Source organism: Pongo abelii, chromosome 3, assembly GCF_028885655.2.
Source record: "Pongo abelii isolate AG06213 chromosome 3, NHGRI_mPonAbe1-v2.0_pri, whole genome shotgun sequence".
NCBI classification, from domain to species: domain Eukaryota; kingdom Metazoa; phylum Chordata; class Mammalia; order Primates; family Hominidae; genus Pongo; species Pongo abelii.
The window spans coordinates 103509242-103531270 of NC_071988.2; the positions used below are offsets into that span (position 1 = coordinate 103509242).

At 38.3% G+C, this 22029-nt stretch overlaps 1 long non-coding RNA gene across 6 annotated transcripts in view; it reads right to left on the reverse strand.

The window, feature by feature from the left end:
* Positions 1 to 2923: 2923 nt before the first annotated feature.
* LOC129058804 (uncharacterized) overlaps positions 2924 to 22029 on the reverse strand; it is a 40438-nt gene continuing 21332 nt past the window's right edge. Inside the window, exons 5-8 of one of the 6 annotated variants that reach the window (XR_008524208.2) lie at positions 17462 to 17564; positions 15843 to 15932; positions 6227 to 6812; positions 2924 to 4112 (exon numbers count right to left, since the gene is read on the reverse strand). This is a non-coding gene — a long non-coding RNA (uncharacterized LOC129058804). Of the gene's footprint in view, positions 4113 to 6226; positions 6813 to 9480; positions 9615 to 15805; positions 15933 to 17461; positions 17565 to 22029 lie in introns of those variants that run through there. The other 5 variants (XR_008524206.2, XR_010139745.1, XR_010139744.1 and 2 more) reach the window with 5 other exon arrangements.

Consider the following 22029-nt stretch of genomic DNA (forward strand, 5'->3'; position numbering starts at 1 on the left):
AAATGCTGCCCTAGAAAAACACTCTCACATGTTCACTATAGGAAATAAGAGACTGCCGGTCACAGCGGTGCAAGCCTATCATCCCAGCACTTTGGGAGATCAAGATGGGAGGATCGCTTCTGCTCAGCAGTTTGAGATCAGTCTAGGCAACATGGCGAAACCCATCTCTACGAAAAATATAAAAATTAGCTGGGCACAGTGGTGTGTGCCTGTAGTCCCAGCTGCCTGTAAGGCTGAGGTGGGAGGATCGCTTGAGCCCGACAAATTGAGGCTGCAGTGAGCCAAGATTACATGGATAACCAGACCCTGGAAAGAAGAGAGGGAGAGAGAAAGAGAGAGAGAGAGAGAAAAGGAAGGAAGGGAGGAAGAGAAAAGAGAAAGAAAGAGAGAGAGAAAGAGAGAAAGAAAGAGAGAGAGGAAGGAAGGGAAAGAAAGAAAAAGAAAGAAAGAAAGAAAGAAAGAGACAGAGAAATTGAGAAAGAGAAAGAAAAAGAAAGAAAAAAAAGAAAGAAAGAAAAGAAAGAAAGAAAGAAAGAAAGAAAGAAAGAAAGAAAGAAAGAAAGAAAAAGATGGATGGAGGGAGGGAATGAAAGAAAGAAAGAAGGAATTAAAGAAAGGAAGGAAATAGGAGGGAAAGGAAAGGAGGGAGAGAAAAAGAAGAAAGAAACAAAAGACGAAAGAAAGGAAAGAAAAAGAAAGAAAGAACGAACAGTGGTTCGTGCCTGTAATCTCAGCACTTCGGGAGGCCGAAGCAGAAGAATGACTTGACCCAGGAGGTTGAGCAGCCTGGACAACATAGCAAGACTCTGTCTCTATTTTTTTTAATTTGGAAAATAAAAATAATAAAATTTTAAAAATAAAAAAGAATAGTCAGGAGTTGTGGTGCTCTCCTGTAGCTACTCAGGAGGCTGAGGTGGGAGGATCGGCTTGAACTCAAGAGTTTGAGGCTGCAGTGAGCTATGATCATGCCACTGGACCTTAGTCTGGGCAACAGAACAAGATCCTGACTCTAAAAAAAAAAGAGAGAGAAAGAGAGGGAGAAATACAGAAAGAATAGAAAACTCTAGAAACAATCAAAATATCCATTAACACAATAGTCATGTAGCAGAATACAGCAGTAAAAGCAAATAAATTGCAATAACAACATGAATGGATCTGAGGAACATAATGTCCAGCATAAACAAGTTAAAAAAAATATGCAGTATGATACCATGTGTACAATATTGAAGACCAGGCAAAATTAAGTAATATACTTTTAAGAATACAAATATATGTGGAAAAAAAAACATTTAAAAACAAACGAACTGAAAACACATACACAAAGCCAGAGAATGATGTACACAAATTTTACAGGGATGGAAATTTTGTTAGGGGAAGCAGGAGCTTCCATCCCCTTATTACCTTCAATACCCATTATTGCCTTTGGGAGTCTGCAAGGGTAATGGTAATATTATTTTCTTATGCTAGGCTTTGTGTGAATACATGTTCATATATTGTTATTCTCTGTATTTTATAGATTTAATGCTATTTAATGCTTAACACAAATTATTAATAAAACTCCACAAAGTATTTATGACAACTCTACCAAAAAGCCCAGGGTTAGGCCAGATCCAGAGCTGGTTCTTCAGTGGCACAATGACATCATCCAGGATCAAAATCCTCTCCACTCTTCTGCTCACTTTGCAATCCTCAATTTATCAACAGTCTTTCCTTCTGCTCACAAATTGACCACAGAACTTCCAAATGTTACAAAAACCCAGGAATATACCCAGCAAAGAAGGAGGGTCTCCATCCATGCATTTATTAGTGAGACAACCCTTCTACAGAAGACGTCCCCTCAGTGCCATTGACCAGGATTTGGGGCACGCATCCATTCCTAAACGAATCCTGGGAAAGAATACTGGATCATCATGACTGGCTTAGAACACTGATTCTCAAAGTTTGGTCCTTGGGCCATCAGCATCAGCATTCCCTCAAAATTTGATAGAAATGCCCTACCCAAGACCTATGGAATCAGATATTCTGGGGGTGCAGCTCAGCAGCCTGTGTTTTAATACATTCCCCAAGTGAATCTCATGCATGCTAGAGTTTGAGAACACTGGCTTAGGCTTAGACTAATTCAAACTTAAACTCTGAAGCTAGAGATATGACCACATTCCTGAGGACACAGGATGGAAAGTGAACACCTAATCAAACGTGGGGCTGTCACAGGAAAGAAAGACGTTTGCCACAGAGTCTCCCTGAAGAATCCTTCAGGACATCAGAGAAGGGTTAGAGGCCTCAAGCAAAGTGAAATGTGACTTGGCTCAGCAGGATGAGAGAAGTTCATAGGAATGGGAAGGAAGGGCATTTCAAAAAGTAGAAAGAAAATGAGAAAGTCGCTATAGTTCCTTTAGCCCAGAGCCACTTAACTAATTGGGATTCATTTGTTGCAGATAAAGTAAAAATTCATTTCCCCAAATGTCAATCTAATAATATAAAAGCCCCCAACACCTTCTTTTTCAATTATAAATATGCCTAAAGGGGAATTGTAAAGTTAAAGTACCGCAGTGTGAACAAAGCGACTAATTCCCCTGTGGTTATTTTTCATATTTAGATTAACTTAGGGAGACTGTATTACCCACGTCAGAATTTCTCTGTACACCTAAATTATCATCACTATTTTCCTCAAACATGTTCTAACAACAATATCTGGGGTCATATTTTTAAGTACTTTGAGGGTTTTCTAATGTGAATAAGAAATAAATATCAAAAGGTGGCAAATAAATAAGTTAAAGACAACAGACCAGAGGGAATATCTGCAACATGTAGAATAGGAAAGAAGTTAATATTCATAATATATACAAAGATCCTACAAATAAGAAAGAAAAAGAAATAAAATTCAATTAAAAATGAGAAAGGATGTAAACAGGTCATCCATTTATTCATTCACTCAACTACTCATTTTTTTAAATTCCATATCATTTGCATCCTGGCTCCACCCTTCCTAGTTGTGTGACCTGGGACAGTTTGTTTAAATTCTCTACAGCTCAGTTTTCCCACCAGCCGTAAGCAGATAATAATAGTACCTACTTCATAGGGTCTTTGTAAGTATCAAAACAGTAAATATATGCAAAGCACAAGAAGCCTCAGAAATACTAGCTATCAAGTTATTATCTTATATATTATAAGACAGGCACTCTTCTAGGCACGGCAATTCTCAAAAGAAGAAAAATAAATAGTCAGAAAATAGCAAACAATGCTTACTATCAACAATATGCACAGGTTTGTGGGGATATAGCATTCGCATGCTTCATCAGTGTAAACTCGGAGCAAAGATTGTGGAACAAGTGAATAGCATCAACTTTAAATGCACATACAACGTGATGCCAGAATGCTACCCATAGGACTTTACTTGAAGATACTCAGAAAAGCATGAAAATGTTTATCACCACATTTTTATAACAGAAAAGAATACTGGAAATATCCTAAATGTCCATATTTGGGGACTGGTAAAAGAAATACGGTACATTTAAATTATGGGAAATCTATTTAAAAAAATAGATAGATGTATATATACTGATATGAAGATATCTTCAAGATATAACATTAAGTTTTTCAAATGAGTGTAACATGATCCTTTTGTGAACATCTTAAAGGATTTACACATATATTGCATATGCATGAACATTTCTTGGGAAAGAAAATGTCACTGTGGGAAAAAGAACTAAAGATCAGGGATGGTGGGGAGTTATTTCCATTTTTCCTTTTTATACTACTGGAATTTTTCTATAGCTGTTCTTTTTAATGTGGTGAGATTATGAGTTGTCTTTTTTCTTCTTTATTTTTTCAGGGTTTTTTAAACCTAATACTTAAAAAAAGCACAGGTGCTTATAATCTCACAATTTTTAAGGGTCAGAAATTCAAGAGTGGCTTATTAGGATGGCAGGATGCTTCTAGCTCAGGATCTTTCATGAGGCTGCAGTCTCAGCTGAAGGCTTGGTTGGGGCCAGAAGACTTGATTGCAAGGTCACCCATGTGTCCATCAGCCAGAGGCCTCAGTTCTTCACCAAGTAGGCCTTTTCATAGGTCTGCTCACAATATGGGAGCTGGCTTTCCCCAGAGCAAGTGTTCTAAGAGAGAGAGCAAGAGAACAAGTAGGAAGCCACAGTGGTTTTTATGAAATAGCCTCTGAAATTATATTCCATCACTTCTGCTTTATTCTATTCATTAGAGTTGAATAGTATCCATGAGTTTGCAGACATTTCAAAACCACAAATGACAGAAGAGGAATATTTATGAGTTAAATATAGAAAGAAAGAGAAGTAGGACTTGATGTATTGAAGTAGATCTGTGAAAAGAACACTAACCTTGAATCAGGAGAACTGGGGTTTATTTCACCACATACAGCAAGTACTTAATAGATGTTTGGGGCCAGGCACAGTGGCTCACGCCTGTAATCCCAGCACTTTGGGAGGCAGAGGCAGTCAGGTCACTTGAGGTCAGGAGTTCGAGACCAGCCTGGCCAACATGGTGAAACCCTGTCTCCACTAAAAGTACAAAAATTTGTCGGGTGTGGTGGTGCGTGAGACTGTAGTCCCAGCTACTTGGGAGGCTGAGGCAGGAGAATCGCTTGAATCCGGGAGGCAGAGGTTGCAGTGAGCTGAGATCGTGCCACTACACCCCAGCCTGGGCAGCAAACTGATACTCTGCCTCAAAAATAAATGAATAAATAAAATAAAAATAAATAAATAAATAAGTGTTTAGTAAGTGTTCTTTAAATGAATGAAGGTAGGAATTACAGCTTTTCTGAGACTGTTTTCAAGTCTTTGGCTATGTGCATAAGAGCAGTTACCACATTACAAAGGCTCTCCAGAGGGTTGGGTGGGATAATAGGTATCAGAGGTCTTTGTAAATTTAACATTTGTAGCCAAATTTTGCAAGGACACAAATTTGGCCTGAGAAAGGAGGAAGAGGCTCTGGCATACTGGAGTCCTTGCCCATGCCAAGTGTCTTTTCTGCCTGGCAGGGTCCCAGGACCTGGGGCAGCACTCTGATTCCAGCTCCCCATCTGAACTCTATCTCAGCCCAGCCCAGACTCCTTGTAATGTCTTACTTCCAGTTGTTGCTAAAAATCTGATACATTTTATTTTATGACAGCACCAAACTCATTGGTCTTCCCTATCTTGATAAATAGCAACTCAATTTTTCCCATCACTCAGGCCAAAACTTGGAGTCATTCCCAACATCTCTCTCTATATCACTCCTCACATCCAACTGATCAGTAAATCTTTCTAACTATATCCAGCATCCAGCTTATCACCACTTCTATCACTACCATGCTATCCAAGCAGTCCCCCCACCCTACCCCCAACCAAACATGTCACCTGGTACACCAACATGATTTCTCTCTAAAGAGAAATCTCTTTTCAACAAGCCATTTGCCTGGATCGAACATCCAAGTCTGGATACAATTTCTGACCCTGCCACCAGTATCATTTTGCAACATTTTCCACAGACTATATAATCTAATATTATATGATGAGTAGGCGTGATGCAGGCCTGGTGGCACCACACTGCAGCCATGTCATAACGACCAGTCTGTGAGCATATTTGTCTCCTGTGTCACAAGACCCAGGCCTGCCTAGGGTCTACCATGGCAAGCAACACCTGGAACTACTAAGCCGTATGTGACAAGAAGGGGAGACCACATCAAAAGCTGAAGTTTATAAAACAGAAAAAGTGAGTGTACATGATCCTCTATGATATCACACCATTGAATTAACCTATCCTGAAACTGCCAGACTTCTTGTATCAGATAATTAAACTCTTACTGCTTAAACCACTTATTAGTTTTTCTGTTGCAGCCAAAAACATCCTTCATCCTTATCAATACATCTGCTATTGGTAAGTGTCCATTAAATGAACAGCTAAAGCTAGAAAGGATTATGGCAATTTTTAAAAAATCAAATACAATTGGTCAGTTAAAATGCAATAATAAAACTATTCCAGAAACACAATAGAGAAATAGGATACATGATGCTACTAAAAATCTCAGATTAGATAGTCATTAATATTAAATCTAAAGTTCCTGACTCCAGAGGAAAAAAAGAAGAATACCAACATTTTAGGAGAGAAAAACCTTTTCCTGATACTAATCCTATGCGAAATCTACCATGAAAAGATAAGGGATACACAATAACATAATAGAGGTAATGTTTCTGTGGCAAAGTTTGTTCATGCTCACCAAATATCCATGTGTTCCATATCCCAGACCCCATGAATCCCAGTGGGATCATGTCACTAATTCTTAACAATGGAATGTGAGCTAAAGTGATGTATCATTTGTGATCCAGGAAGGATGCACTTCTCCACACCTTCTGTATCTCCTGTCCATACAGCTGGAAACAAAATGCTCTCAAGATGACAGTTTCCACATAAAAGCAACTTGGATCCCTGAGCTGTCACTTGATGGAAAGCCAAGCAGGAGACCAACCAAATCTACATCAGATTGTGATATTAAAAAGAAATAAATCTTGTTGTGTTAAGCCACTGAGATTTTCAGGTTTATCTGTTCTACTGAATAGCTCAGCTTGGCCTGGCTACGACAGTATCCATCAATAACTTTACACTCTTCCGAACTGTTCGGAAGAGGAACTGAGGATTGTTATGAAAAGGAAGGATGTGTTCAACTTAGAAGAATTAAATGCACACCATGATTTGGTATCTTCTTGAGTCCAGTAATTATCCTATCTCTCTAAGAGCTGTCCTTTCTCAGGGAACTCTTGTTCACATCCGTTCTGTTTCATCCTTTCAATGCAGCATTTAAGAAGCTGAAAACAGGGAAAGAAGACAAGGATAAGTTTAAAACACCAACTTAGTGATGGTAAGAAAAAGAACATCACTGAAAGGTTATATATATATATTGGGAGAGTCCTCTTTTTTCAGCACTAAAAATCATATCAATTGTATCATTTCAAATGCTCTGGAATTCAGTAATCCATTACTATAAAGAGTGTGCCAAACCAAAAATATCTGAGATCTCCAAATGAGCACTTTCTTGACTAGAAAAATCCTGGGCACCTACCTCATCTCAAATGTATAAAAATAAACTGTGAAAGCATAAAACACTGTGGGGAGGAAGGCAAATACTTGTATTTTATCATTTCAGGTACCAATCTGTAGATTTTCCTATCTCTGTCTTTCCAAGTATAATGCATGGACTGATCTGAGTTTCCTTGAGCTGCTCCAGCACTCAACCTGGGGATGTTTCACACTAAGTCATCCTTCCTATTAGGCTGCTTAGGGAGGGAATGACTGGGATTCCCAATGTAATCTGAGCACCCTTTACTGCCACTTATACCCAAGATGCTATATCCCAAAATGATAACTAATTTCCTGTGTGGACCCTGAATCTCTCCCCCTACCCTAAGTTTTTATCATTAAGTTCCTGCTTTTGACTTTACAGGATCTATTCTTTGGTCCCTATTTCAACCTATTGTTCCTAAGATTATTCTTACTAGTCCTGCCCCCCTCCAAAATACCCTGGTCCCTAAAGTTGGTGCCTATGACCAAGTATGTTTAATAATACTATTTGTCATATATCAATAACAAATACATGATGTCTTATCATTTAAGGTAGGGGTTACCAACCCCCAGGCCACAGACCAGTACCAGTCCATGGCCTGTTAGGAATTGGGCTGCTCAGCAGGAGGTGAGTGGCAGGTGAGTGAGCAAGGCTTCATCTGTATTTACAGCTGTTCCCCATGGCTCCCATTACTGCCTGAGCTCCGCCTCCTGTCAGATCAGCAGCAGCATTAGATTCTCATAGGAGCACAAGCCTTATTGTGAACTGCACATATGAGGGATCCAGGTTGCACACTCCTTATGAGAATCTAATACCTGATGATCTGTCACTGTCTCCCATCACCACCAGATGGGACCATCTAGTTACAGGAAACAAGCTCAGGGCTCCTACTGATTCTACATTATGGTGAGTGGTATAATTACATCATTTTATATTACAATGTAATAATAATAGAAATAAAGTGCACAATAAATGTAATGCATTTGAATCATCCCAAAACCATCTCCCTGCACCTCACCTTCCCAGTCCATGGAAAAATTGTCTTCCACAAAACTGGTCTCTGGTGCCAAAAAGGTTAGGGACCACTGATTTAAGGAATCAAAGAAAAATGATTTCTAAAAGCTAAAAAACTGTTTTTAAAAGACTGAAGCTACAAAGTATAAAGTCAGTTTGTTTTAAAAGATATTCTAGACATAATGATCAGGCCATAAGCTAACTGGTTTTCCTACAGAATCTTTAAATTGTCACAATCACACGTTAAGGTAGGTACTATATTATTAGCCCTACTCTGTAAAAGAGGAAACCGAAAACTGAAGAAGTTAGGTAACTTGTCCAGAGTTTCCAGGCTAGGAAGTGGCAGAGTCACTGCTGTCTGACACTATTTAATTTAAGGAATCAAATGTCCCAAGTTATAATGGGTTTCAATAAATTATTGTATTGTCCAGAGGCAAGCCAATGAAAGTGCTTAATGGGTTGACAGAGCACAGGATGTTCCTGTACTATCTAGAGCCTCCCAGGATTAGGGGGTGGAATGGCACCTGCTCGAGAGAGACGTGTGTGTGTGTGTGTGTGTGTGTGTATGATGGCGGAAGCGGAGAAGAAGGTCCAGCCAGGAAGGCGTTACCCATGTCAGTCCATAAATGAGCAGCAAGGATACAAAAGCAGAACCTAAAGATAATTTTTCCATCAGTAAATCAAGAAGGACAGATCTACACTTCAGTACTTTTGTCGTCAGCCAAAAGTTTAAGGAAGCTAATCTAAGAGCTGAGAACATGCACAAAGGAATCCTACTTACGTGATGCCTGGACTGCTAGGACTGGGGTTGGGAGAAGAGGCTCAGAAGGGCTTTTTAAAGGAGTTTCCTCAGCTGCTGACCATTCTCAGTGCTGGACAGATCCAGCCTCCCTTCCCATATTCCCATACTCTCCCTCCAGAATCAGAGTTAAATCAATCTGATCTTTGGAAGGTTCTTTACTATTTTAAAACTACACTGTGATGTCTTCAGAATAAGGGGGAAAGTGGAGGTTCCAGTTCTTTGCACAGGTAGGAAAAGAGAGGAAGATCTAAACTAAAATACTCTATTTGGTCCAAGATAAATATACTCACACACTCATTTACTTAAGCAATATGTGATGTTATAAACTAGATTGAACATCAATTCTCAAATCATGCATTGAATAAGAGCACCCTCATCAGGCCACAACTAATTTATTGAGTTATAGTAACTGTGCTAAACTATAATTTGGCTTCCAAAACGAGAAAGTGATGCAATAATAAGTGAAAATTGCAGAGGCATATGCCAACTGTCTCAAAATTGTCCCCCAAAGTCATCTCACCCAATTAATAAAGGCAATTGCTAGACAATGTTGGGTGTATTCATAGGGAAAAGAACATTAAGGTCAAAATGCTTTTGTTGAAGCTCTACCGCTAACTGTGTGACCTTCACAAGTTGATGAACCTCTGTTAGCTTCTATTTACTCATCTCTAAAATGGGCATGACCTTATTAAGTCTGCCTCACTAGGATCAGATAAGATATATTTCAAAGTCCTATGAAGTAAAATATAAAGCACTTAATAAGACAATTATAAATTCAGGTATTATCAGTATTACTTTTACTGAATATGATATAGCATAAAGAATCACCTCATTTTGTTCATATCACAAAAATAACACTTGACAAAGACATTTGTTATTTCTGTGTTATAGGTATCCACACTCTTTAAAAAGTGAATAAAATAATTACAAAAAAAAGCACTGGCTGTGCAGAGGATCTTATAAAGATGTGCAGTTCAGACTCATGTCTTAAATGATTTACTTTTTAACTCCTTGTCTCGGCTCTGAATCATTTAAATTGGAAGAGAGTATCAACAAAGATTCATTTAAGTACCACAGGTAGGGCACTGTGCTAGGCTTTCAAAGAAATACACTAATTTTGTATGTAGATCTTAGATCCTCGGAGACACCTCAAGAAGTCATCTACTATACAGAGTAAGTTTCCCTTACAGCTCCTGTCTCAGAGAAAGATCTCAAAGGATAAAATATGTTAATTACGGTGACCCCTAGAAAGTGTAGTTAAAGGTAGAACCTTCATGTCTGTATTGTTAGAAAGTTTTAAATAATAAATACATGGTTTTTTGACATTTAAGGAATCAAACAAAAATGACTTGTAATGCTAATGGACATATTTTAAAGAATGAAGCCAGAAAGTGTAAAGTCAAAGGCTTAGATTCCAAGAACATTCTGGAGATAATCATGTGCAGCCTGAAGCAAGTCTTCAGACTCCTGCACCTGCATTTCACCTCTAAGAAATTTGCAAAACTAGTTACCTTGCCATTATGACTTTAGTGCTCTTCTGCATAGTTTTAAGTGAAACATCTAAATTTTTATTATAAATATAATTAGTTTAAAAGGATAATTTTTGGCGTGCTGTAAGTATTGGTGTCTTAACATGTATACAATTGAATCTAAATACAGCAATTTGAGACTCATTATCACTCATTAAAAAACAAGCTCTTGGCCAGGTGCAGTGGCTCATGCCTGTAATCCCAGCACTTTGGGAGGCCGAGGAGGGCAGATCACTTGAGGCTAGGAGTTCGAGACCAGCCTGGCCAACATGGTGAAACCCAATCTCTACTAAAAATACAAAAATTAGGCCATGCACAGTGGCTCACGCCTGTAATCCCAGCACTTTGGGAGGCCGAGGCGGGTGGATCACAAGGTCAAGTGTTCGAGACCAGCCTGATCAACATGGTGAAACCCTGTCTCTACTAAAAATACAAAACTAAGCCAGGCGTGGTGGTGCGTGCTTGTAATTCCAGCTACTCAGGAGGCTGAGGCAGGAGAATAGCTTGAACCTGGGAGGTGGAGTTTGCAGTGAGCCAAGATCGCACCACTGCACTCCAGTCTGGGCGACAGAGCGAGACTCCATTTCAAAAAAAAAAAAAAATTAGCTGGGAGTGGTGGCACATGCCTGTAATCCCAGCTACAGGAGGGATTACAGGAGGATGAGCCAGGAGAATCACTTCAACCCAGGAAGCAGAGGTTGCAGTGAGCCAAGATCATGCCAATGCACTCCAGCCTGGGCGACAGAGCAAGACTCCCTCTCGGGAAAAAAAAGCTCTTCTTTAAAAGATGAAAATTCTTCACTTTTCTCCTTTAACTCTGAACCAGTTAGGGTTCAGTACAAGAAACAGAAACCACTCAAGGCATTTTAAGCAAAAAGAGATTTAATATAGAGAATTGGGTTTTTGCAAAATCACAGAGCGAGCTCTAACTAGGCTTCCAAAAGTCCAGCATAGGCAAATGCACAGAGACAGAAAGTAGGTAAGTGGTTGCCTAGGGATGGGGGAAGAGGATGGGAGTTAGGGGTTATGAGTGTGATGGGGGAGATGAGGAGTGACTGCTAAAAGAGTACATAGTTTATTGGAACACAGGCCTGTTCATTCATTTATGTATTGCCTATGGCTGCATTCACACTGCAATGGGAGAGCTGAGTAATTACAACAGAGGCTGTATGACCCTCAAAGCCTAAAGTATGTACTATTCTGTCCTTTAAGAAAAAGTTTGCCGGCCAGGTGCAGTGGCTTACGCCTATAATCCCAACAATCTGGGAGGCAGAGGCAGGCGGATCATCTGAGGTCAGAAGTTTGAGACCAGCCTGGCCAACATGGTGAAACCCCGCCTCTTCTAAAAATACAAAAAAATTAGCCAGGTGTGGTGGCAGGCGCCTGTAATCCCAGCTACTCGGGAGGCTGAGGCAGGAGAATCGCTTGAACCCGACAGGCAGAGGTTGCAGTGAGCCAAGATCGCGCCATTGCACTGTAGCCTGGGTGACAAAAGCGAGACTCCTCCTCAAAAAAATAAAAATAAAAAAGTTTGCCAACCCCAGCTTTTATTCAAAGATGCAGCGTTGAACTGTCAGGAATAAATATGTAAGCTTTCACCTTCTCTTCCTTGAAATAAAGCTAAAGGAGCACCCAGGACACAGAATGAGATGCTGGGAAAGCAAGTCCTCACCAAGCTGTTTCTCACTAAGAACTGTAAAAATTCAGAATGGTCCACCTTGTAGATTGGTATTTCCCAGTGTGCTTCTTGCTTTAAATATTCTAATCTATGATAGATAAACAATAGTTTTATTTTCAAATGATAATATTTATATTATGCCAGAAATCACATCCTTTGCAACTATTTAAACTTATGATGACAAATTTTAGATGTCAACTCTAAAATGTATGTGGAATACATAGCTATTTTTGTGTTTGTTTTTTTCAAAATGCTTGAAGAGAGCATGCAAGCAAAAATGTTGAGAGATCACTGGCTGAAAGAAGAAAGCCATCTTTGATTTTGGCAAGAGTTTCAGGTGAATGTATAACCTCCCTCCACTCCAACTAGAATTGCCCTAATGATTAGCTTTTTTTGTAATTTATTAAGGTACCTGGTGTCTTTGTTCATTTGCTGTATCACCTTATAGAAGTTTGCAGAAGTAAAGCTCTACATACAAGCTATTTGGGTATGGACACACAAGTGAAAAGGAAACTAACATCTACTGAGCATCTGCCACTTGCCAGACCCTCTACATAAATTCTCTTATTAACTCCTCACAATTTTACTTTGAGGTACATGTTATTATTATGTTAATCTCATGTTATAGCCTAAAAAAGATACTAAGTGATTTCAGGTAATATACTGAAAACCATATAACTAGTAAACAACAGAACTAGCATAGAAATCCAAGACTGACACTAAAGCCCATGTACCTTCCATTCTCTGCTCTGCCTAATTCAACTTTCTGATTCCTCAGTTCTACATAGACATGTATCTGAGTCCATGACAAGCAAGTACTCTGGAACCTATGATCATACTACTTAGTCCCTAACAGTCCCTGACACTTAGCTCCCCTATAATTATTTTTTAAATTTAGAAAAATAAATGTTTTTAGACAGAGTCTCACTGTCACCCAGGCTGAAGTACAGTGACATGATCACAGCTCACTGCAGCCTTGACCTCCCAGGCTTAAGCAATCCCCTCATCTCAGCCTCCCGAGTTGCTGGGATTACAGACACATAGCATCACACCTGGCTAATTTTTGTGTTTTTAGTGGAGATGGGGTTTCACCATGTCGCCCAGGCTGATCTCAAACTCCTGGGCTCAAGCAATTTTCCCACCTCAGCCTCCCAAAGGGCTGGGATTACAAGTGTGAGCCACTGCACCAAGCCTAAAAAAATTTTTTGATAGGGACAGAGTCTTGCTATGTTTCCCAGGCTGGTCTCAAACTTCAAGGCTCAAACAAACCTCCCATCTTGGCCTCCCAAAGTGCTAGGCTTACAGGCAGAGCCACTGCACCTGGCAAGTTCCCCTATAATCATTGTTTGGAAAAATATTCAAACCACCTTAACTACCAGTACGTCACTGGCACCAGCCACTCCAAACAAAACCCAGTCTAAAGATGGGGACAGGGCCACCTGTGTTTACCAGTTGACTATCAACCCTGCCTAAAAGCATAGCCTCTTCCAAAAAGCTGAAAAGGATGAACTTGCCCAACCATCTCATCGTTTTCAGATAAGGATGCTAAGGACTCAGAGATTAATGCCCTACCAAATGTCACACCATCAGTGGCTGGCTAGGCCAAAACAGAATCTCCTGTATTTTGATGATTGATTGATAAGTTGGTGAATTAGTGACACACTCTGCCTTCTTTCTTTTAGAATCTAAAAGAACTACAGGTGGCCTCTTAAACACAATCTACAGTGCTGGAGCATGGGCAACTGAAAGTTCAGAATAGATCCATGAATACCTGTTAAATGGTCCTGTCCCACTTTTCTTCACTTCGTACCTCATCATCCACTGTTTGCATTCTACCAGTGGAGAACAGTGCATGTAAAACTACACTCAAATCACCTGGGAGATTCTCCTTGTTAAATTTCAGTCTGTTTCAGTAGGTGTGGAATGAAAGCCAAGATTCCACGTGTTTTTAACAAGCTCCCAAGTGATGCCAATGTTGCTCACCACACTGTGTTTTTTGTTTTTTGTTTTGGGGGTTTTGTTGAGACAGGGTGTTGCTCTGTTGCCCAGGCTGGAGTGCAATGGCATGATCACGGCTCATTACAGCCTCAACCTCCCAGACTCAATCAATCCTCCTGCCTCGGCCTCCTAAGTAGCTGGGACTACAGGTGTGCACCAGCATGCCTGGCTAATTTTTGTATTTTTTTTTTTTGTAGAGACAGGGTTTTGCCATATTGCCCAGGCTGATCTTGAACTCCCGGCACAATTTGAGTAGGAAGGACTTACATAACATTGTAAGAGTAGTGTTATATACAAGAACTTTTCTAATTTTAATAGGAGAAAGAAAAGATTAAATGGTGCTAAGGAATACCCAAATTAAGACAATCTCTAAAATCTGTATTTCTGAGCACCGAACTCTAACCAGTAAGCAAGTAGCTTCATTTGATGTGTTGGGAAATAGAATTATCACTACTCCTTAAAAAAAATTAAAAACATTTAAAACTTATTATATAAACACACCTACCCTGGATTATACTATCTTTTATACCTTAATAAAAGTAATAATGCTGATTAGAATACCTATTTCAAACACGTGCTGCATTTTTCTCCTGGCTAAGAATTCATAAAATTTTATGTCTCTTTTACTTGGCTCGTTGCTCTTCACGCTACTTTCTGAAAACCATTCTACCGCCAAGTGGACAATAGAAAAATCAGCTTAGATCATGTTCAACTTTCTCCATTTCTATTCTCCAACTTCACAGGTTAGCAAAGCGTTCTTGATTTGGCCTAGTTAATAGAGCCCCAGCAAGACTCACTATTTGAAGACTGATAGCCTCAAAAGATAAGCCAGATTAAAAAATCATTTTCCAGTACCATTTAATCCATGGTATCTAACACTGCTGATAAAGACGTGTAACAGTAGATAAATATTTCCTCCATGGACACCAATGACTAGAATACAACACTGAAGCAGTTTTCTGACATATGAACTCACGGCATGTGTTAATTCACAGCCACAGACCTTGGATGATGAAAGCAATATGATGTTCACTCCTTTTATCTTGGGTTTTTAAAATTCTATACCTAATTCAAAAACAAAAACAAGCAACATTACAGAGAATAACACAGTGAGAACACCAGTGCCCTTCTACTATGGAGAGTGTGTTTGCCCCACCCCTTGACTCTAGCTCAGTCACATAATTTATTTTGGCCAATAGGATGTTAGCAGACATGACATCAGCACACACTTGGAAAGAGCTTGCTGATTGAGCTTATTTGGTCTTGCATCTTTGTTATCACCATGAGAACATGCCCTGCATAGTCTTCTGGAGGACGACAGGCACATGGAACAAAACAATGCTGCCCCAGTAGCCCCAGCCAACAGCCACCTGACCCCCACATATGTAGGCAAACCCAGGCAAGATCAGATGAGCTGCTTAATTGACCCTCCACTGAACTCAGGCACTTGAGCAATAAATTTATTTTTTATGCACTAAGGCTTTCTGATTGTTTGTTATGCAGTATCACTGTGGCAACAGATAGCTGATATAAGGTTAGATATAATATTTCATTGGTGAAATGAGTGATGTTCTTAATGTGTAGTTAGCTTAATAAATCGTGCAGTCACTTCTGCCCTTTGATGAATGGGCTGTAAGAATCAGCCAAGACTAGCAGCTTAACATCTTTAGAGTTGACTCTAGAAATAGAAGTGCATTCAATGCTATGATTCCCCCTACCTACATCAAAACAAAGAATTTGATTGCCTCACTCAACTGGAAGGCTAGCTGATCCTGCTGCTTTCACAATATTTTTGCATTGGCCTTAGATTGAATCTTTCATCATGCAAGCATCTTGCTCAGAAACCTAAAAGGAGAGAGAATGAGGACTTCACTGTGCTTATATGAACTGGCTATATAATTGTTTTTGTGCTTGCGGAACAACAGATACTTGTACCTGAGGCAAAATTTGATTCAAAGCTTGCTTTTATCAAAAAATAGCTCTAGGTAGCAAGGTTGTAGCAAAGGAGATACAGCTTCCACCCACCTCTAATGATCAGAGGTACCAACATTTACTGAGAGAATCTGTCTGTTGACAATAGCCAAATTGGCTTAGGTCAGTTTGCAAAACAGAATAATTTCACATCTGGCACAACAGGAATTATGCCTTATTAATGGTAGGACCTTCCAAATGCTAAATTTGTTGAAATACATTTTATCGAATCCACATGAACTGCTTCAATTTTAAAGACAAGGAAGTGAAACCTAAGAAGGTTAAGGGAAATTCTCAAACTCACATCAGAAACTTAGTAGCAGATTTAGGTCTCAAATCCAGTTTCCCAAGTACATAAATAGTTATTTGGCCAGGTACAGTGGCTTGCACCTGTAATCCCAGCATTTTGGGAGGCTGAAGCGTGAGGATTGCTGGAGGCCAGGAGTTCAAGACTAGCCTGGACAACATAGCTAGATCCCATCTCTACTAAAAATTTAAAAATTAGCCAGGTGTGGTGATACACGCCAATAGTCCCAACTATTTAGGGAGCTGAGGTGGGAGGATCGTTTGAGCCCAGGAGTTCAAGGCTGCAATGAACTATGATCACATCATTGCACTCCAGTCTAAGCAATAGAATGAGACCATATCTCTAAAGATAATAATAATAATTCTTATTATTCTTATTTGACTTCCTATTAGTTACTTTTTCACTCAATTTTGTTGGTCTTTTCTAAGAACCAGCATTTAGTTTTGTTGATTTTTTTTTTTTTTTGAGACAGAGTCTTGCTCTGTCACCAGGCTGGAGTACAGTGCTGCGATCTCAGCTCAATGCAACCTGTGCCTACCGGGTCCAAACTATTCCCCTGCCTCAGCCTCCCAAGTAGCTGGGACTACAGGTGTGCAACACCATGCCCAACTAATTTTTTTTTTTTTTTAATTCTAGTAGAGATGGGGTTTCACACCATGTTGGCCAGGATGGTCTCAATCTCCTGACCTTGTGATCCACCCGCCTCAGCCTCCCAAAGTGCTGGGATTACAGGTGTGAGCCACTGCACCTGGGCTTTGTTGATTTTCTTTACTGTTTTTCTATTCTCTATTTCATTATTGCCACTCTAATTTTTTTCTTTCTGTTTATGTTGGGTTTCATTTGTTCTTTTTCTTTTTTTTGGAAACAGAGTCTCACTCTGTCACCCAGGCTGGAGTGCAGTGCCATGATCTTGGCTCTCTGCAACCTCCACCTCCCTCCTGGGTTCAAGCAATTCTCCTGCCTCAGCCTCCCAAGGAGCTGAGATTACAGGCACGCACCACCACACCTGCCTAATTTTTGTATTTTTAGTTGAGAAGGGGTTTTACCATGTTGGCCAGGCTGGTCCGGAACTCCTGACCTCAAGTAATCCACCTACCTCAGCCTCCGAAAGTGCTGGGATTACAAGTGTGAGCCACCACACCCGGCCTTGTTCTTCTTTTTCTACTTTAAGATGGAAGATGAGATTGTAGATTTGACATCTTAAAAAAAGAAAAAAACAGCTTTACTGAGCTATAACTTACATACCATACAATTCACCCATTTAGAGTATACAACTCAATGATTTTTAGTTCAAAGATTTAATTCACAGATATGTGCAACCGTCGCCAATTTTAGAACAGTTTCATCACCTCAAAAAAGGTGATATGTCTTTTAGTTATAACCCTCCCTTTGGGCTGCTATCTCTCCTGCAGCCCAAAGCAATCACTATTCTGCCTTCTGTCTTCATATATTTCCCTATTCTGGACTTTCTTATAAATAGAATCACGTAATATGTAGACTTTTGGGACTGGCTTCTTTCACTTAGCATATTTTCAAGGTTTACCCAAGTTGTAGCATTTATCTGTACCTTATTTCTTTTTATGGTTTAACAGTGTTCCATTATAGTATGCACCACATTTTATTTATCCATTTGTCAGCTGATAGACATTTGGGTTGTTTCTATCTTTCAGCTACTATGAATAATGCTGCCATAAAAATTCATACAAGAACACACAATCTTAAAATTTATATGGAACCACCAAGGACCCTGAATAGCCAAAGCACTCCTAAGCAAAAAGAACAAAGCTGGAGGCATCATACTACCTGACCTCAAGATATGCTACAAAGCTATAATAATCAAAATGGCATGGTACTGGCATAAAAACAGACACATAGACCAATGGAATAGCATAGAGAGCCCAGAAATCAATACAAATGTTTACAGCCAACTGATTTTCAACAAAAGCACCAAGAACATACATTGGGGAAAGAATAGTCTCTTTAACAAATAGTGCTGAGAAAACTGGATATCCAGATGCAGAGGAACAAAACCAAACCCCTATCTCTCACCATATACAAAAAGCAACTCAAAATGGATTAAAGACTTTAATGTAAGATCAAAACTAAGAAACTACCAGAAGATAACAGGCAAAATGCTTCAGGACCTTCATCTGGGCAAAGATTTTATGGATAAGACCTCAAAAGTACAGACAACAAAAGCAAAAATAGATAAATGAAATTCTGTCAAACTAAAAAGCTTCTGCAGAATGGGAGAAAATATTTGCAAACTATTCATCCAACAAAGCATTAATATGCAGAATACACAAGGAATTCAAACAACTCAACATAATAATAATAATAATCTGATTTTTAAAGGATCTGAACATTTCTCAAAAGAAGACATACAAATGGTCAAGAAGTATATGAAAAAATGCTCAACATCACTTTCAGGGAAATACAAATCAAAACCACAGTGAGATATCATCTCACCCTAGTTAGAATGGCAATTATCAAAAAGACAAAAAATAGCAAATGTCAGAAAGGATACAGAGAAAAGGGAGTTCTTACACCCTGTTGGTGGGAATGTAAATTAGTATAGCCATGATTATGTTAGTAAGTGAAATAAACCAGGCAAAAAAGATAAGTAACACATATTGTCACTCATATGGAATCTTAATTTTTTATTTTTTTTTATTTTTCCTCATTTCCAATGGGGTTGGATGGAATCTTTAAAAAGTTCACATAGAAATAAGGAGTACAATAGTGATTACTCAAGGCTATAAATGTGGGAAGAGAGGGGAATAAGGAGAGATTGGTTAATGGATACAAAAGTATGACAACATAGGAGGAATAAGTTTTAGTGTCCTATAGCACTATAAGGTGACTATAGTTCACAATATTTTATTGTTTATTTTCAAATAGCTAGAAGAGAGGACTTTGAATGTTTCCAACACAAAGAAATAATATGTTCGAGGTGATGGATATGCTAATTACCCTGATTTGATCATTGCACATATATTGTATACATGTATTGAAATCTCACACTGTACCCCATAAATATGTACAATAATTATGTGTCAACTATAAATAATGTAAAATTTTATGTACAAGTTTTTATGTGGGTATGTGTTTTCATTTCTCTTGGATGGAACTCCTGGGTCACATGGTAACTCTATGTTTAATCATCTGAGGAACTGCCAGCAGCTGCACCATTTTACATTTCCAATAGCAGCGTACAAAGGTTCTGATTTCTCCACAACCTCAATGATACTTGTTATTATCTGGCTTTTTGATTCAAGTCATCCTACTGGGTTTAAAGTGATATCTCAGAAAGATTGTGATTTGCATTTCTCTGATAACTAATAATGCTGAGCATATTTTCATGTGTTTATTGTACATTTGTATATCTTCTTTGGAGAGATGACTATTTAGGTCCCATTTCTTAATTGAGTTACTTGTCTTTTATTACTGAGTTGTAAGAGTTCTTTATATATTCTAGGTACAAGTCCCTTATCAATATGATTTGCAAATATTTTCTCCCATTCTGTGGGCTGCCTTTCACTTCCTTGTTGGTGTCCTTTGAAGCACAAAAGTTTTTAATTTTGATTAAGTCCAATTTATCTATCTTTCCTTTTGTTACTTATGCTTTTGGTATCATATCTAAGACTGCTTTGCCAAATCCAAGGTCATGAAGATTTACCTACCGGCTGTGTTTTCTTCGAAGAGTCTTATAGTTGTAGCTATTACATTTAGGTCTTTCATCTATTTTGAGTTAGTTTTTTATATAGTGTAAACTTCATTCTTTTGTTTGTAACTATCCAGGTGTCCCAGCAACATTTGTTGGAGGGACTATTCTTTCCCCAGTGGATGGTTATGGCATCCTTGTCAAAAATCAGTGGACCATAAATGTAGGACCGATGTCTGTACTGTCAGTTCTACTCCATTAATCTACATATCTATTCTTATGCCAGTACCATGCTGTCTTGATAACCATTGCTTTGTAGTAGGTTTTGAAATTGGGAAGTGTGAGCTATTGTACTTTGTTCCTCCTTTTCATGATTGTTTTGGCTATTAATATCTCTTGACATATTTTAGAATCAGCTTGACAGTTTCTATAAAGAAGTCAACTGGGATTCTAATAGGAATTGTATCATATCTGTAGATTAATTGGGGGCATACTGTCATCTTAACAATGTGTAGTCTTCCAATCCATAAACATAGGATTTCTTCTATTTAGACCTTCTTTAATTCCTTTCAAACATATTTTCTAGTTTTCAGACTATAAGGTTTGTACTTCTTTTGTTAAATCTATTCCTATTCTTTTAATTATTTTTGATAACATCATAAATGGAATTTTTTTAATTTTATTTTTTGATTGCTCATTGCAAGTGTCTAACACTATAATTAATCTTTGTATATTGACCTCTGTATGTTGATCTTGTATCCTGCAATCTTGCTGAAATAGTTAGCTAGTTCTAACAGATTTTTAGTGGATTCTTTAGGATTTTCTACTAAATCTAAAGAGTTATTGATTGACTGTTTAATTGATAGAATTTGAATTTAGAATTTATATTTCTATAAATTCCCTCTAAGTACTATTTTAGCTGCATCCTATATTTTGGCATGTTTTCATGGTCGCGTTTTCATTTTTATTTATTTCCAAGTGTGATTGAATTTCTCTTGTGATTTCTTCTTTGACTTCTCGGTTATTTAGGAGTATGTTGTTTAATTTTCACATATGTTGAATTTCCAGAAATTCCTTCTGCTACTGATTTCAAATGTCATTGAACTGTGGTTGGATAACATATTTTGTAATAATTTCAATCCCTTTAAACTTACTGAGGCTTCTTTTGTAGCCTAATATATGGTCTACCTGGTAGGATATTCATTCTATGGGTACATGAGAATATTGTGCATTCTGCTGTTGGAGTGTCCTATGGTTATCTATTAGGCATCATTGCTTTATAGTGTTAAGTCTTCTATTTCCTTGTTTATTTTTTTGCCTAGTTGTTCTTGGAGTCCCAACTATTGTTTTTTAATTTTCTATTTTTTTACTCAACTCTGAGTTTTTAGTTTGCATAATGTGGGACTCTATTGTTAGGTGCATATATGTTTATAAATTTGTCTTTCTGATGGATTGACCTTTTAAGCATGACAAAATGTCTTTCTTTGTCTCTAGTGACATTTTTTGTCTTAAAATCTATTTGTCTCATATTGGTATAGCTACTCCATCTCCTTGGTTACTATTTGCATGGCATATCTTTTTCCAACCTTTACTTTCAATTTACTTGTGTCTTTGAATCTAAAGTGAGTCTTTTGTAGATGGCATATAGTTGGATCTTTTTCTTATTCATGCTGCCAATCTCTGCTTTTAAACAGAGAACATAACCCATTTATGTTTAATTAATTACTGATAAGGTAGGATATATGTCTGCCATTTTGCTATCTGTTTTCTACCTGTCTTTTTTGTTCCTCAAGTCCCCCAGTATTGCCTTCTTTTGTGTTAAATAGATATTTTCTCATGTACCATTTTAATTCCCTTGTCAATTGTTTTATTATATATTTTTGAGTTATTTTCTTATTGGCTGCCCTGGGAGTTACCATTAACATCTCAGTTTATAACGATCTAGTTCTGATTAATACCAACGTAATTTCAATTTTATATATATATATATACATAATTTT